General features: G+C 38.4%; 2 long non-coding RNA genes across 2 annotated transcripts; both read right to left on the bottom strand.

The window, feature by feature from the left end:
* Positions 1-2019: 2019 nt before the first annotated feature.
* On the bottom strand, positions 2020-7516 carry LOC115136726 (uncharacterized). Its single transcript, XR_010460385.1, has 4 exons — positions 7082-7516; positions 3765-3912; positions 2805-3050; positions 2020-2039 (listed from the first exon to the last, which is right to left on the bottom strand). It is a non-coding gene; the product is annotated as an uncharacterized LOC115136726 (long non-coding RNA).
* A 495-nt stretch (positions 7517-8011) lies between these two features.
* On the bottom strand, positions 8012-11462 carry LOC115137607 (uncharacterized). Its single transcript, XR_003864817.2, has 3 exons — positions 10034-11462; positions 8869-8907; positions 8012-8408 (listed from the first exon to the last, which is right to left on the bottom strand). It is a non-coding gene; the product is annotated as an uncharacterized LOC115137607 (long non-coding RNA).
* Positions 11463-19240: the final 7778 nt, after the last annotated feature.

Here is a 19240-nt window from a genome sequence, read left to right as displayed (position 1 = left end):
ACATTGACCTGGTACCTGTACCCCCCACATTGACCTGGTACCTGTACCCCCCACATTGACCTGGTACCTGTACCCCCCACATTGACCTGGTACCTGTACCCCCTGTATGTAGCCAACCTACATGTACTGTACATCAACTAACCTGTACCCCAGTACATTTACCTGGTACCGGTACCCCTTGTATATAGCCTCCATATTGTCTCTTTACTCTATATAGCCTCCATATTGTCTCTTTACTGTATATAGCCTCCATATTGTCTCTTTACTCTATATAGCCTCCATATTGTCTCTTTACTGTATATAGCCTCCATATTGTCTCTTTACTCTATATAGCCTCCATTTTGTCTCATTACTGTATATAGCCTCCATATTGTCTCTTTACTCTATATAGCCTCCATATTGTCTCTTTACTCTATATAGCCTCCATATTGTCTCTTTACTGTATATAGCCTCCATATTGTCTCTTTACTGTATATAGCCTCCATATTGTCTCTTTACTCTATATAGCCTCCATATTGTCTCTTTACTCTATATAGCCTCCATTTTGGCTGTGGGTATGACCAGTGTGAAATACCTGCTAGAGCGCATGCTACAGGTGGGTGTTGTTATCGTGACCAGTGTGAAATACCTGCTAGAGCGCATGCTACAGGTGGGTGTTGTTATCGTGACCAGTGTGAAATACCTGCTAGAGCGCATGCTACAGGTGGGTGTTGTTATCGTGACCAGTGTGAAATACTTGCTAGAGCGCATGCTACAGGTGGGTGTTGTTATCGTGACCAGTGTGAAATACCTGCTAGAGCGCATGCTACAGGTGGGTGTTGTTATCGTGACCAGTGTGAAATACCTGCTAGAGCGCATGCTACAGGTGGGTGTTGTTATCGTGACCAGTGAGCTGAGATAAGGCGGAGCTTTACCTATCATAGACTTATAGATGAACTGGAGCCAGTGGGTCTGGCGATGAATATGTAGCGAGGGCCAGCCGACTAGAGCATACAAGTCGCAGTGGTGGGTGGTATAAGGTGCTTTAGTGACAAAACGGATGACACTGTGATAGACTGCATCCAGTTTGCTGATTAGAGTATTGGAAGCTATTTTTTAAATGACATCGCCGAAGTCGAGGAACGGTAGGATAGTCAGTTTTACTAGGGTAAGTTTGGTGGTGTGAGTGAAGGAGGCTTTGTTACGAAATAGGAAGCCGATTCTAGATTTAATTTTGGATTGGAGATGTTTAATATGAGTCTGGAAGGAGAGTTTACAGTCTAGCCAGACACCTAGGTATTTGTAGTTGCCCACATATTCTAAATCAGAACCGTCCAGAGTAGTGATGCTAGTCGGGCAGGTGCAGGCAGCGAACAGATGAAATCATGCATTTGTTTTTACTGGAGTTTAAGAGCAGTTGGAGGCCACAGAAGGTGTGTTGTATGGCATTGAAGCTTGTTTGGAGGTTAGTTAATACAGTGTCCAAGGAGGGGCCAGAAGTATACAGAATGGTGTCGTCTGCGTAGAGGTGGATTAGGGAATCACATGCAGCAAGAGCGACATCATTGATATATACAGAGAAAAGAGTCGGCCCGAGAATTGAACCCTGTGGTACCCCCATAGAGACTGCCAGAGGTCCAGACAACAGGCCCTCCAATTTCACACACTTAACTCTATCTGAGAAGTAGTTGGTGATCCAGGCGAGGCAGTCATTTGAGAAAACAATGCTGTTGAGTCTGCCAATAAGAAGAAGGTGATTGACATTCAAAAGCTTTGGCCAGGTCGATGAAGACTGCTGCACAGCAATGTCTTTTATCGATTCCACCCAAACAATGCAAGGACTTCATTTTGAATGAAATAGAAGCTCTGTCGGTGCATTTACCTCATTGGAAACATAAACTAGCTCGCTGCTGCTACATAGTGCTGATGTGAAATATCTTCATGAAATTTGTGAAATGTTGGATAAGGAATCTGATGAAAACAGGGAAATGTATTGTCCGCTAAGCACACATCCCGTCCCCATTCCCCCCGTCCCCATTCCCCCTCAATAGTTCCTCACTCTGTAACACCAGGCAACTATTTAAGAGCAGTTCCCCCGTCCCCATCCCCGTCCCCATTCCCCCTGTCCCCATTCCCCCCCGTCCCCATCCCCGCCCCCCCCACTTGTTCCGTTCCGCCATTCCCCCCCTGTCCCCATCCCCACGTCCCCCTGTCCCCATCCCCCCCCCTCCCCCTGTCCCCATCCCCCCGTCCCCCCACGTCCCCCTGTCCCCATCCCCCCGTCCCCCCGTCCCCATCCCCCCTGTCCCCGTCCCCCCTGTCCCCATCCCCCGTCCGTCCCCCACGTCCCCCCTGTCCCCATCCCCCCCACGTCCCCCCTGTCCCCATCCCCCCCCCCTGTCCCCATCCCCCCGTCCCCCCCTGTCCCCATCCCCCGTCCCCCCTGTCCCCATCCCCCCGTCCCCCCCTGTCCCCATCCCCACGTCCCCCCTGTCCCCATCCCCCATCCCCCCCCCCCCCCCCATTCCCCCCGTGTCCCCATCCCCCGTCCCCACCCCGCCCCCCCCATCCCCCCGTCCCCAACCCCACGTCCCCCACGTCCCCCTGTCCCCATCCCCCCGTCCCCCACGTCCCCCCCGTCCCCGTCCCCGTCTGTCCTCATACATACCATACCTCCCCTGCCCCATACATACTCCTCTCTGTTCTGTATTGCTTGGTTAGCTCCTGTATTTTGTAATGGAAGTCTTTGTAACCCCCCTGTCCCCATCCCCCCCCGTCCCCCCTGTACCCCCCTCCCCCCACGTCCCCCCTGTCCTCATACATACCATAACTCCCCTGCCTCTCTCTGTTCTGTATTGCTTGGTTAGCTCCTGTAGGTTGTCATGGAAGTCTTTGTAACCCCCTGGGTGAATATAGGATCCATGACTCAAAGCCTCTTCCAGGGGCGCAAACACACGAGCGATGTCGTTCTTAATCCGACACACTGGTTCCTCCATCATCACTGTAGAAACGGCTGGGTCAGACTGGACATAACCGAGGGCGGTTGAATTGTGCAATCTTTGGTGAGTCGCCTTTTTAAATCGGAAAGAAAGCACATCTTATTTAACGTTTGTTGTGGCCAATACTTTATATATAATATAATATATATAATATATAATAAGTATATAAATATATATATATATTTATTATTTGTCATACTAAATTGGACAGACTTTTAATATATTTAATGTATTTTCTTTGAATTTAGGTACAAATAAAATATATTAAGCGTACTGGTGTTGTTATTATGATACCCTTAAATGGTACTTTACATCTTCAATATATGATTTAAACGTTTAAATAAATATTGCTCCATATGAGAGAAAAATGATCTGTATATTTCAATTTCCAAACATGGAATACAATAGAACAAATAAACAATAGAACACATTAAAAGTACAAATCATTTGTCCAGATGGTGTCCTGTCTAAGGGAGCGATCACAATTGTTACCCTCATGATATTCTTACTGTTTTTCTTAAGAAGCCTATTCAGTTATTTTTCAATAAGAAGTGTTTTTGTGAATCCGGTCCCAGGACTGCAACCTTGATTGCCTACTAAAAAGGGATTTAATATTCCCTGCTACTTTGTTTTAATTATCATTTTGGGAGGGTTACATGTTTGTTTTTTCAAACGCTCGAGGGAGGTCCAGGGTAAAAATATATTTTAAACATATTTTCCTCAGGTGGAGGGCCATCCAGGTATCCCTCAATATAAATAACGTTCCCTAACAAACCAACGTCTCACCTCAATCAGATACACTGGTTCCCTCATCACTGTAGTCTGGAGATCCTTTATTTCCTCAGTTCTTGAAGAGTGGAGCGTCTCCTGTTTTTTGGCCGGACCGGACTGGAACCAGAACTCTCTAACACTTGAGTTCATTTTGAGCTGGTATCTTTGAAATGGTACAGCAGCCAATTAGCCAAATAATGTAAAAAAATCATAACATTTCTTAAAGGACCATGGGCTATTTAACTCTCACCCGTATCAATTAAAACATGTGTTTTTCTCCCATGACACCAGCCCATTATCCTGAAGATGCACCTTCAAGTTCCACCAAGTTGATTACCTGTAGCAACGCACATGCCCAATCCACCTCAGATTTTTAGCATTACCTGAATACTTGAATTTCAAAACTGTCTGGAATCCATTGACTTTCTGGAATTCAATTTAAATATTTATGGGCTTTTACAAAGGAATTGACCATTGTAGGACTACTAAATATCCTAATAATATGTTCATATACACCCTTGAGTAAAATATATTTTCTGTCACACCTGTAGTTCTGTCTTTGAGCTGTTCTTGTCTAATGATGTTCTGTATTATGTTTCATGTTCTGTGTTCTGTGTTCTGTGTGGAACCCCAGGAAGAGTAGCTGCTGCTTTTGCAACAGCTAACCGGGATCCAAATAAAATACCAAAATACCTGGCGCTCGAAGGCGCCAGGCTCGACAGCATTACATACTTCTGCCTTCCCCCCTGTCACGCGCATCAGCGATTGTTGGACTCACCTGGACTCAATCACCTGTGTCATTACCTCGCCTATATCTGTCTGTTCTCCAGGTCTGTTCCCCCTGCTTTAGGAGTAATGTTTGTTTGTCTATATCTGTCTGTTCCCCAGGTCTGTTCCCCCTGCTTTAGGATTAATGTTTGTTTGTCTATATCTGTCTGTTCCCCAGGTCTGTTCCCCAGGTCTGTTCCCCATTGTTTCCCCTGCTTTAGGATGTCTGTTCCCCAGGTCTGTTCCCCCTGCTTTAGGAGTAATGTTTGTTTGTCTATATCTGTCTGTTCCCCAGGTCTGTTCCCCCTGCTTCAGGATTAATGTTTGTTTGTCTATATCTGTCTGTTCCCCAGGTCTGTTCCCCCTGCTTCAGGATTAATGTTTGTTTGTCTATATCTGTCTGTTCCCCAGGTCTGTTCCCCCTGCTTCAGGATTAATGTTTGTTTGTTTGTCTATATCTGTCTGTTCCCCAGGTCTGTTCCTCCTGCTTCAGGATTAATGTTTGTTTGTCTATATCTGTCTGTTCCCCAGGTCTGTTCCCCAGGTCTGTTCCCCCTGCTTTAGGAGTAATGTTTGTTTGTCTATATCTGTCTGTTCCCCAGGTCTGTTCCCCCTGCTTCAGGATTAATGTTTGTTTGTCTATATCTGTCTGTTCCCCAGGTCTGTTCTTCCTGCTTCAGGATTAATGTTTGTTTGTCTATATCTGTCTGTTCCCCAGGTCTGTTCCCCCTGCTTCAGGATTAATGTTTGTTTGTCTATATCTGTCTGTTCCCCAGGTCTGTTCCCCAGGTCTGTTCCCCTTGCTTCAGGATTAATGTTTGTTTGTCTATATCTGTCTGTTCCCCAGGTCTGTTCCCCCTGCTTTAGGATTAATGTTTGTTTGTCTATATCTGTCTGTTCCCCAGGTCTGTTCCTCCTGCTTTAGGTTTAATGTTTGTTTGTCTATATCTGTCTGTTCCCCAGGTCTGTTCTTCCTGCTTCAGGATTAATGTTTGTTTGTCTTTGCGTACCCAGTTCTGAAGCTGTCCTGTTTGATGTCTGTTCTTTATGTTCAACTCCCCGTACTTGCTTCTCGACTCCAACTTTCCATTTTACAAACACATTTGTGACAAGCGAGCACATCCATATTGTCATTTCTCACATTTTCAAGCATTCATTGAATGTTTGGGAATGAGATATAGTTGGGCATTTGTTTAACTTATATTAGAAGCCAGCTACTCAATAAATGTTAATTATTTTACTGCATTATGCAGCTGTTACAATAATCCAAATTGTATTTCTTAACTTTTATCATTTTTAAGAGCAATTAATTAGTTTTAGAAGGATTATAAATCACTACTTGTCTGTCATATTATATTTTATTCATTCACATGGGTAGACTTTCAATGGTGAACACCTGGCATATTTGTTTCTAGCCTAAAGCCATACACATGTTATTACATGTTTAACAAATGCCCCTCTTCAATTTTCATCCAAAATATTTGAACATTTTAAATTATAGCAAATTTGATGTCCTCAAGCTTCCAATATGGAGTTGCACATCATCCTTCACATTATCATCCTCTTGGATTATGGCCGAACTATCCAACTGGTCTAAAAGAGTTTAACGTCTAGTTTTGATTTGTATATCTAATTGAGTTGTCGACTAATGTGAATTCAACCTGAAATCAACGAAAATGTGAACCATGTCAATTGATCGAAATTAAAAGTTATTATTATGAAATTTCAGTTTTCCAAATTGATTCAATGTCATTACATTGCTTTTTTGTTGTTGTTGTTGTTGAAATAACGTTGAATCAACGTTGATTAAACCAGTATGTTCCCGGTTGGATGCCTCTTTTAGCTGTTAGTTTTTACTCTCTTTATTTAGAACCTGACAGACAACTAGGAAAAGCTAAAACCAGGTTTATTCACCCAATGGGGTCCAACTGCTGAACAGACAAAAGACATGCTCCCACCAGCACCAGTAGTTATAGTCTCCTCCTTCTCTCTAAACATTACACCTGTGTTGCTAGGCAGGAAGTTAAGTGATGTGGGTAATAAACTGTTCCTTCCCACTTCATGTGACCTGACCTGACCTCAGCCCCCATTTCATCACTAATCCACAGCTATCTACCCTTATCAGTGTGATTGCCTTTTCCCTTACCTAGTAACTCTTCAGGCCCCTGGCTTTTATTCACCCTCCATTGACTCCAGCGTATATATTCCTCATACATGTAACCTATAACTTCTAATATAGCAAGTATTTCAAACTCAAACTAGAAACCAACATAGCCTTCCCAAGAGGCTAAAATATATTGATTAGGTTGAACTAAAGTCACTATAGTAATTTAAATGTATTTTCTATTTTTCTTTGCTCGCTGACAATTTTCAAAAAAGGAAATCTTTAAACATTTAATTTAATTGGTCTGGCATAAGGTGTTCACCATTGAAAGACTCCCGTGTGGGGCCTTGAATGAGCAACAATTTCTTATAATACAATGGGACGGTACAGTGGCATAGTAATACAATGGACAGAGCTACAGATGTAGTCCTCCTGGAGATGGACTTACATGCAGAATTACCTTGAAGGAGTGGATGCTTTCGGGCAGGCAGGTTGCTTGCTGAATCGTTTGAGATGTTTCAGGCTCTTCTTGAATAGTGGTCTACAAATCATGCAGCTTTTATAGAACGCATATACAGTGAAAGTGAAAGTGTTTGATAATTCGATCAGGATTGAGGTAAATCATTAGCCTATAAACCAAACTGATAAGAGGTTTTTTTCATACGGACTTGATTATCCTCTATTTGGTTGTAGGAGGGCCTGCAAACAATACTTTTCCACAGGCCGCGATGGTGTCCTGGGTGGTAGCTGGCTGTCCACGTTCCCATTCCACCTGGTCGTGCTGCTGATCCAGTGTCTGCTGTTCTGTCTGCGGCCATGGAACCCTGACCTGTTCACCGGACGTGCTACCTGTCCCAGGACCTGCTGTGTTGACCCTCTCTCTGATTCTCTGAGACCTTAAGAAAGGATTTATTTGCCTAAGTAGACAATAAAGGTAATCTAATCTAATCTAGTATCTGTTCCTGTACCTTTAAAACAGTGATTCATAGCACACACCCTGTGTCTACATAGTTTACAGCAGGGCACACACACCTTGTATGCTCATCCACACTGATTTTCTTATAGTCGCTTTAATTTCCCGGAATGGGCGGTCAAACTCTTAGACCAAATATCGACAAGCACTAAGAGGACGGGTCCTATTCAACGATACCACAGGAAGCATCCCATGCTTGGACCCAGGGTCTGCTCTTACTTATTCCAAGGAATGTGATTGTCCCAAGGACACCCATGTGTAGACGAAAATACCTTTAGTGTCTGCGATTAATGTCCTCTCAATTTTACACAAATGTTTTGTTTTTTTTAGCGATTAGAATTGGAAAATAAATGTAAACACCGAATACATCTTTATTGTGTCATATTTTGTTTTTATTCTACGTGTTAAAATGGGATGTTCACAAAAAAAAACATACAATCCATTTGCTAACATAGCAAACAAATATTTAAGATAACAATGACATGAATTACATTTGTTGAAAGTATTTTTTTAAAAAAACAACATATTTGATATATAAATTCCTATAACTATGCTGTGTGCATTTGAACCAAAATTTCCCCAAGCATACCCAGGATGTCTTCCACTATTTAGGGGCCCACTCAATTGCAGTCAAAAACAATTAACTGGTCAAGTATTTACACAGAAATTTCATTGAGAGAGAGAAATAAAGGGATGTTGACCTGTTGAGTGAGAGACTGCACAGAGGCATGATGCTGAAACCACAGAGACCTGTGTTGTTCCTCTCAGTCAGAGTGGGGGCTTCTGAAGTCAAAGGGTTTCCTCTCTGTGAAACCTGGAGAGAGAAAAGGAGATGGTTTTATGTTTCAAGTCGAGAGCTGATAAATTAATGGTTTCAACATGGCAAAGACCGGACCAGTGTTGCATGTTTGTTATGGAGGCAAAGACCGGACCAGTGTTGCATGTTTGTTATGGAGGCAAAGACCGGACCAGTGTTGCATGTTTGTTATGGAGGCAAAGACCGGACCAGTGTTGCATGTTTGTTATGGAGGGAAAGACCGGACCAGTGTTGCATGTTTGTTATGGAGGCAAAGACCGGACCAGTGTTGCATGTTTGTTATGGAGGCAAAGACCGGACCAGTGTTGCATGTTTGTTATGGAGGGAAAGACCGGACCAGTGTTGCATGTTTGTTATGGAGGGAAAGACCGGACCAGTGTTGCATGTTTGTTATGGAAGCAAAGACCGGACCAGTGTTGCATGTTTGTTATGGAGGCAAAGACAAACACTTACTTACTTGACTTGGGACTCTTGTGAAGTATCTCTTCTCTATGACCTACAATAAGAAGCACACGTTTTCAGTGATTGAGGAGATATTAATGTGATTGAGAGATACTCATGAGATACTCATTTTCAGAAGTAACAGTACACTGTATTTTTTTTATTTTTTTTACCTTTATTTAACTAGGCAAGTCAGTTAAGAACAAATTCTTATTTTCAATGACAAAGCCTAGGAACAGTGGGTTAACTGCTTGTTCAGGGGCAGAACAACAGATTTTTACCTTGTCAGGTCAGGATTTGAACATGACAACGGTTACTAGTCCAAAGCTCTAACCACTAGGCTACCCTGTGCCACTAGGGAGCCCATAATCTAAGCCAAAAAAAGCCTGACAGTCCATCATTACTTTCAGACATCAAGGTCAGTCAATCCGGAAAATTTCAAGAACGCAAAAAAACATCAAGCGCTATGAAACTGGCTTTCATGAGAACCACCACAGGAAAGGAAGACCCAGAGGTTCTTCTTCTGCAGAGGATACGCTCATTCATTTGAGTTAATTGCACCTCAGATTACAGCCCAAATAAATGCTTCACAGAGTTCAATTAACAGACACGTCTCAAAAGAGACCAAGAAACACGAGCAATTGACATTAGTCCGGTGGAAATCTTTCCTTTGGTCTCATGAGTCCAAATTTGTGTCTTTGTGAGACGCATAGTAGTTGAAGAGATGATCACTGCATGTGTGGTTCCCACCGTGAAGCATGGAGGAGGAGGTGTGATGGTTTGGGGGTGCTTTGCTGGTGACACTTTCTGTGATTTATTTAGAATTCAAGACATACTTAACCAGTATGCCTACGTGTCATATTCTGACCTTAGTTCCTTTGTTTTGTCTTTTGTTTTAGTATGGTCACGGCGTGAGTTGGGTGGGTTGTCTATGTTAGTTTATCTATGATTTTCTATTTCTGTGTTTGGCCTGGTATGGTTCTCAATCAGAGGCAGCTGTCAATCGTTGTCCCTGATTGAGAACCATATTTAGGTAACCTGTTTTCCCATTGTGTTTTATTTTCTGTCTTTGTGTTACGTGTGTATGTCACCAGACAGGACTTTTTCGGTTCGTTCATTTTGTTATTTTTGTATTGATTCAGTGTTCAGTGCTTTCTTTGATTAAAATTATGAACACTTACCACGCTCCGCTTTGGTCCTCCTCTCTTTCTCCAGATGACATCCGTTACACTACCACAGCATTCTGCAGCGATACGCCATCCCATCTGTTTTACACTTAGTGGGGCTACCATTTTGTTTTTCAACAGGACAATGACCCAAAACACACCTCCAGGCTGTGTAAGGGCTATTTGACCATGGAGAGTAATGGAGTGCTCCATCAGATGACCAGGTCTTCACAATCACCCAACCTCAACCCAATTGAGATGGTTTGGGATGAGTTGGACTGCAGAGTAAAGGAAAAGCAGCCAACAAGTGCTCAGCATATGTGGGAACTCCTTCAAGACTGTTGGAAAAGCATTCCAGGTGAAGCTGGTTGAGAGAATGTCAAGAGTGTGCAAAGCTGGCAAAGGGTGGCTACTTTAAGTGTTCTCATTTAAATGTGTATATCTGATAGTACAAAATTAAATAAGAAGAAAAACGTTTATAAATAATCATAAATATCCATAATATGAAATAATAGCATGACTACACAGATACAGGATCAGAAATAAAACAAATTCGGTGAAAATAATTATTAGAATAATATGAAGAAACAACAAGAACAATCTAAGGAAAGGAAAGTTAGATCCAGCATTAACATGGAGGACAAACCTCATCCAAATCCTCTGCCCTTTCACACAATCTCCTCTATTACATAGAGTAGGATACACAACTAAGACTCAACTCATTCACTCAATTAAACTCTGCTCCTCCACCGCACATACTTAACTCAACCACCAGAGGGCAACACAACTACATTGCATTTCTATGCAGGAGGGTTCATAGTGGGTACGTGCACCACTCACGTAGGAAGGCTAATCTTGAGTGTTTGAAGTGTACATGACAGCACAGCATAGTCCTCAAAGGCTATATTTGTTCTATCAGAGTAGTGGGCTAGTGACAGAGCCACCATAACACTGATTATTAGGAACATGGGGAGACATTTGTCTACTTCCCAAATTGTATCATTTTCCCAAAATAGGGATTCACTGTATTCTGACAGTTGTAATGTTATGGAAAGATATGGTTATAATGTAGTTGATAGTGACAACAAACCTCCATGTGACAACATTCTAATGAAAACATTTTATCAAAAAAATATGAACACATCATTAGATATAAATAATGTTATCTAAAAATCAAATAAAAAAAGTGTTATTTTAGCAAAATGACAGTTCATTTGCATATTTTGTAAAACTAAAATATAAAATGTTCCCTTAAATAAAGTAAATAAATAAATAAAGTACAGCTGTTTTTTCCAAAGTTTTCCCTATACAGGATTCATTATATACTGGCCGTGGCAATGTTCCAGAACGATATGGTTATAATGGAGCTGATAGTGACAACAAACCCCACATTCCATGTCACAACATTCTTATCAAAACATCATGATATGTAAATAATGTAACCTAAAAAAATCTAATTAAAAAAGTGTTTTTACAGCAAAATGACAGTTTAAATGTGCATGTTCTGTAAAACTAAAATATAAAATGTTTCCTTAAATTAAAGTACAGCTTTTTTTCCAAAGTACAATCCACATGGGTAATAAAAAGCTGATTTACTATCATTTGATTGTAGTACCATTTAGATTTCAGTTTAAATCTAACTGCTTGGACCTTCAAGGATTATTGATACCATTTGAAAGGAAACATTTTTGAAGTTTGTGTAAATGTGAAATTAATGTAATAGAATATAACACATTAGATCTGGTAAAAGAGAATACAAACAAAAAAACATGTTTTCAAATTATAATTTCTTTCATCATCTTTGAAAAGCAAGAGAAAGGCCATAAAACGACATTAGTATTGCATTGCACAGTTTCGATTTGTGCCACCAGATGGAAGCAGTATGTGTGCAACGTTTCAGACTGATGCAGTGAAGCATGACATTATTGCAGAAAATTTTGAATCAAGTCAAGTCTTGCCAAATGGGCCGAATTGGTCAATTAATACATTTTCAGGTACGTAAGTATAGAGAACATACAAAAATGATAGGCAAATATAAAATAATTGTTTACAGACTACAAGGAACGTCATACATGCCCTTTCTCACCTGGAAAAAAGGAACACGTGAGAATGCTGTTAAATTGACTACAGCTCAGCGTTCAACAACATAGTTCCTTCAAAGCTCATCACTAAGTTAAGGATCCTGGGACTAAACACCTCCTGGATATCCTGACGGGCCACCCCCAGGTGGGGATGGTAAGTAGCAACACATCTGCCACACTCATCATCAACACTGGAGCCCCCCAGGGCTACGTGCTCAGTCCCCTCCTGTACTCCATGTTCACCCATGACTGCATGGCCAGGCACGACTCCAACACCATCATTACGTTTGCAGATGACACAACAGTGGTAAGCTAATCACCGACAATGATGAGACAGCCTATAGGGAGGAGGTCAGACACCTGACCGGGTGGAGTCAGAATAACAACCTATCCCTCAACGTAACCAAGACTAAGGAGATGATTGTGGACTACTGGAAAAGGAGGACCGAGCATGCCCCCATTCTCATCGACCGGGCTGTAGTGGTACAGGTTGAGAGCTTCAAGTTCCTTGTTGTCCACATCACCAACAAACTAGAATGGTCCAAACACACCAAAACATTCGTGAAGAGGGCATGACAAAGCCTATTCCTCCTCAGGAAACTAAAAAGATTTGGCATGGGTTCTGAGATCCTCAAAAGGTTCTACAGCTACAACATCGAGAGCATCCTGACAGGTTGCATCATTGCCTGTTACGGGCGTAGTGCGTACATCCCAGTACATCACTAGGGCTAAACTGCCTGCCATCCAGGACCTCTACACCAGGCGGTGTCAGAGGAAGGCCCTAAAAATTGTCAAAGACCCCAGCCACCCCAGTCATAGACTGTTCTCTCTACTACCGTATGGCAAGTGGTACCAGAGTGCCAAGTCCAGGACAAAAAATCTTCTCAACAGTTTTTACCCCAAACCATAAGACTCCTGAACAGGTAATCAAATGTCTACCGGGAATATTTGCAGATGTGTGCCCCCCCTCGTTTTACGCTGCTGCTACTCTCTGTTTATCATATATGCATAGTCACTTTAATTATACATTCATGCACATATGAACCCAACTACCTCAATTTGCCCGACCAACCAGGGCTCCCGCACATTGGCTAACCGGGCTAACCGGGCTATCTGCATTGCAGAACAACAGCAAAGGACCTTGTGAAGATGCTGGAAGAAACAGGTACAAAAGTATCAGTAAATCGAGTCCTATATCGACATAACCTGAAAGGAAGGAAGAATCAAATCAAATCCAATATTATTTGTCACATACACATGTTAGCAGATGTTAATGCAAGTATAGCGAAATACAAACTGGCAACCCTCCGGTTGCTGGCTCACCTCTATAACCGCTAGGCTACCTGGTTCTACTGAGGCTCGAACCCAGGACCTTCTGTGTGTAAAGCAGACTTGATAAAACACATAGCTGATATGACTGAGCTGCTTACAAAAATGTGCTTTCTACTGACAATTGATATGTACAAACTATGGCATAACGGAACGATGAGGGGATAAATAGGCAATCCATAATTTTGATTAAGACATTAATGAGCGAGCTAAGACTGACATAGTCAATATAACTACTTGTTCAGCACTTTGAAATGTACAGCGACAGAATTCAGAACATGGGCCGTTCTTACGCTATTGTCCCTGTACACCAAGTCAGAACCCGAAGGACAAATAAAGGTGGCATAGCAGCAGACAATGAAAGCTCTTACAAAATTCGATGATGACATTTCTCTAAAACAGGCTATAGGTTAAATGTGCACCACCAAGTCAGAACAGTGGGCTAAGTTATGAGGGGGAAAGGAACCAAATTATTAGGATGAAGCACATGGCCTACTAACAGCATACTACACAACATACACTTGGTATTACTTTCCTATATACAGTATTACTTTCCTAACATATACAGTATACATATCTCCCTGACATATTACTACATAACATACACTTAGTATTACTTTCCTATCTATAGTATACATATCTCCCTGACATATTACTACATAACATACACTTAGTATTACTTTCCTATCTACAGTATACATATCTCCCTGACATATTACTACATAACATACACTTAGTATTACTTTCCTATCTACAGTATACATATCTCCCTGACATATTACTACATAACATACACTTAGTATTACTTTCCTATCTATAGTATACATATCTCCCATGACTACATAACATACACTAGTATTACTTTCCTATCTATAGTATACATACACTTAGTATTACTTTCCTATCTACAGTATACATATCTCCCTGACATATTACTACATAACATACACTTAGTATTACTTTCCTATCTACAGTATACATATCTCCCTGACATATTACTACATAACATACACTTAGTATTACTTTCCTATCTATAGTATACATATCTCCCTGACATATTACTACATAACATACACTTAGTATTACTTTCCTATCTATAGTATACATATCTCCCTGACATATTACTACATAACATACACTTAGTATTACTTTCCTATCTATAGTATACATATCTCCCTGACATATTACTACATAACATACACTTAGTATTACTTTCCTATCTATAGTAGACATATCTCCTTCTGACATATTACTACATAACATACACTTAGTATTACTTTCCTATCTATAGTATACATATCTCCCTGACATATTACTACATAACATACACTTAGTATTACTTTCCTATCTATAGTATACATATCTCCCTGACATATTACTACATAACATACACTTAGTATTACTTTCCTATCTATAGTATACATATCTCCCTGACATATTACTACATAACATACACTTAGTATTACTTTCCTATCTATAGTATACATATCTCCCTGACATATTACTACATAACATACACTTAGTATTACTTTCCTATCTATAGTATACATATCTCCCTGACATATTACTACATAACATACACTTAGTATTACTTTCCTATCTATAGTATACATATCTCCCTGACATATTACTACATAACATACACTTAGTATTACTTTCCTATCTATAGTATACATATCTCCTGACATATTACTACATAACATACACTTAGTATTACATCTATAGTATACATATCTCCTGACTGACATATTACTACATAACATACACTTAGTATTACTTTCCTATCTATAGTATACATATCTCCCTGACATATTACTACATAACATACACTTAGTATTACTTTCCTATCTATAGTATACATATCTCCCTGACATATTACTACATAACATACACTTAGTATTACTTTCCTATCTATAGTATACATATCTCCCTGACATATTACTACATAACATACACTTAGTATTACTTTCCTATCTATAGTATACATATCTCCCTGACATATTACTACATAACATACACTTAGTATTACTTTCCTATCTATATATACATATCTCCCTGACATATTACTACATAACATACACTTAGTATTACTTTCCTATCTATAGTATACATATCTCCTGACATATTACTACATAACATACACTTAGTATTACTTTCCTATCTATAGTATACATATCTCCCTGACATATTACTACATAACATACACTTAGTATTACTTTCCTATCTATAGTATACATATCTCCCTGACATATTACTACATAACATACACTTAGTATTACTTTCCTATCTATAGTATACATATCTCCCTGACATATTACTACATAACATACACTTAGTATTACTTTCCTATCTATAGTATACATATCTCCTGACATATTACTACATAACATACACTTAGTATTACTTTCCTATCTATAGTATACTATAGTATACATATCTCCCTGACATATTACTACATAACATACACTTAGTATTACTTTCCTATCTATAGTATACATATCTCCTGACATATTACTACATAACATACACTTAGTATTACTTTCCTATCTATAGTATACATATCTCCCTGACATATTACTACATAACATACACTTAGTATTACTTTCCTATCTATAGTATACATATCTCCCTGACATATTACTACATAACATACACTTAGTATTACTTTCCTATCTATAGTATACATATCTCCCTGACATATTACTACATAACATACACTTAGTATTACTTTCCTATCTATAGTATACATATCTCCCTGACATATTACATAACATTTCTCCCATCACTTAGTATTACTTTCCTATCTATAGTATACATATCTCCTGACATATTACTACATAACATACACTTAGTATTACTTTCCTATCTATAGTATACATATCTCCCTGACATATTACTACATAACATACACTTAGTATTACTTTCCTATCTATAGTATACATATCTCCTGACATATTACTACATAACATACACTTATCTCCCTGTATTACTTAACATACACTTAGTATTACTATCTAGTATACATATCTCCCTGACATATTACTACATAACATAACTTAGTATTACTTTTCCTATCTATAGTATTATCTCCCTGACATATTACTACATAACATACACTTAGTATTACATATCTATCTCCCTGACATATTACTACATAACATACACTTAGTATTACTTTCCTATCTATAGTATACATATCTCCCTGACATATTACTACATAACATACACTTAGTATTACTTTCCTATCTATAGTATACATATCTCCCTGACATATTACTACATAACATACACTTAGTATTACTTTCCTATCTATAGTATACATATCTCCTGACATATTACTACATAACATACACTTAGTATTACTTTCCTATCTATAGTATACATATCTCCCTGACATATTACTACATAACATACACTTAGTATTACTTTCCTATCTATAGTATACATATCTCCTGACATATTACTACATAACATACACTTAGTATTACTTTCCTATCTATAGTATACATATCTCCCATATTACTATAACATACACTAGTATTACTTTCCTATCTATAGTATACATATCTCCCTGACATATTACTACATAACATACACTATTTACTTTCCTATCTATAGTATACATATCTCCCTGACATATTACTACATAACATACACTTAGTATTACTTTCCTATCTATAGTATACATATCTCCCTGACATATTACTACATAACATACACTTAGTATTACTTTCCTATCTATAGTATACATATCTCCCTGACATATTACTACATAACATACACTTAGTATTACTTTCCTATCTATAGTATACATATCTCCCTGACATATTACTACATAACATACACTTAGTATTACTTTCCTATCTATAGTATACATATCTCCTGACATATTACTACATAACATACACTTAGTATTACTTTCCTATCTATAGTATACATATCTCCCTGACATATTACTACATAACATACACTTAGTATTACTTTCCTATCTATAGTATACATATCTCCTGACATATTACTACATAACATACACTTAGTATTACTTTCCTATCTATAGTATACATATCTCCCTGACATATTACTACATAACATACACTTAGTATTATTTCCTATCTATAGTATACATATCTCCCTGACATATTACTACATAACATACACTTAGTATTACTTTCCTATCTATAGTATACATATCTCCCTGACATATTACTACATAACATACACTTAGTATTACTTTCCTATCTATAGTATACATATCTCCCTGACATATAGTACTACACATAACATAACACACTTAGTATTACTTTCCTATCTATAGTATACATATCTCCCTGACATATTACTACATAACATACACTTAGTATTACTTTCCTATCTATAGTATACATATCTCCCTGACATATTACTACATAACATACACTTAGTATTACTTTCCTATCTATAGTATACATATCTCCCTGACATATTACTACATAACATACACTTAATTACTTTCCTATCTATAGTATACATATCTCCTGACATATTACTACATAACATACACTTAGTATTACTTTCCTATCTAACATAGTATACATATATTACTTTCCTATCTATATACTCTCCCTGACATATTACTACATAACATACACTTAGTATTACTTTCCTATCTATAGTATACATATCTCCTGACATATTACTACATAACATACACTTAGTATTACTTTCCTATCTATAGTATACATATCTCCTGACATATTACTACATAACATACACTTAGTATTACTTTCCTATCTATAGTAATCTCCCTGACATATTACTACATAACATACACTTAGTATTACTTTCCTATCTATAGTATACATATCTCCCTGACATATTACTACATAACATACACTTAGTATTACTTTCCTATCATATATATTACTACATAACATACACTTAGTATTACTCCCTATAGTGACATATTACTACATAACATACACTTAGTATTACTTTCCTATCTATAGTATACATATCTCCCTGACATATTACTACATAACATACACTTAGTATTACTTTCCTATCTATAGTATACATATCTCCTGACATATTACTACATAACATACACTTAGTATTACTTTCCTATCTATAGTATACATATCTCCTGACATATTACTACATAACATACACTTAGTATTACTTTCCTATCTATAGTATACATATCTCCCTGACATATTACTACATAACATACACTTAGTATTACTTTCCTATCTATAGTATACATATCTCCCTGACATATTACTACATAACATACACTTAGTATTACTTTCCTATCTATAGTATACATATCTCCCTGACATATCTCCCTACACTTAGTATTACTTTCCTATCTATAGTATACATATCTCCTGACATATTACTACATAACATACACTTAGTATTACTTTCCTATCTATAGTATACATATCTCCCTGACATATTACTACATAACATACACTTAGTATTACTTTCCTATCTATAGTATACATATCTCCCTGACATATTACTACATAACATACACTTAGTATTACTTTCCTATCTATAGTATACATATCTCCCTGACATATTACTACATAACATACACTTAGTATTACTTTCCTATCTATAGTATACATATCTCCCTGACATATTACTACATAACATACACTTAGTATTACTTTCCTATCTATAGTATACATATCTCCCTGACATATTACTACATAACATACACTTAGTATTACTTTCCTATCTATAGTATACATATCTCCCTGACATATTACTACATAACATACACTTAGTATTACTTTCCTATCTATAGTATACATATCTCCCTGAC

Source organism: Oncorhynchus nerka, linkage group LG3 (genome assembly GCF_034236695.1).
Source record: "Oncorhynchus nerka isolate Pitt River linkage group LG3, Oner_Uvic_2.0, whole genome shotgun sequence".
Lineage (NCBI taxonomy): Eukaryota > Metazoa > Chordata > Actinopteri > Salmoniformes > Salmonidae > Oncorhynchus > Oncorhynchus nerka.
This window is presented reverse-complemented; position numbering and strand designations above follow the sequence as displayed.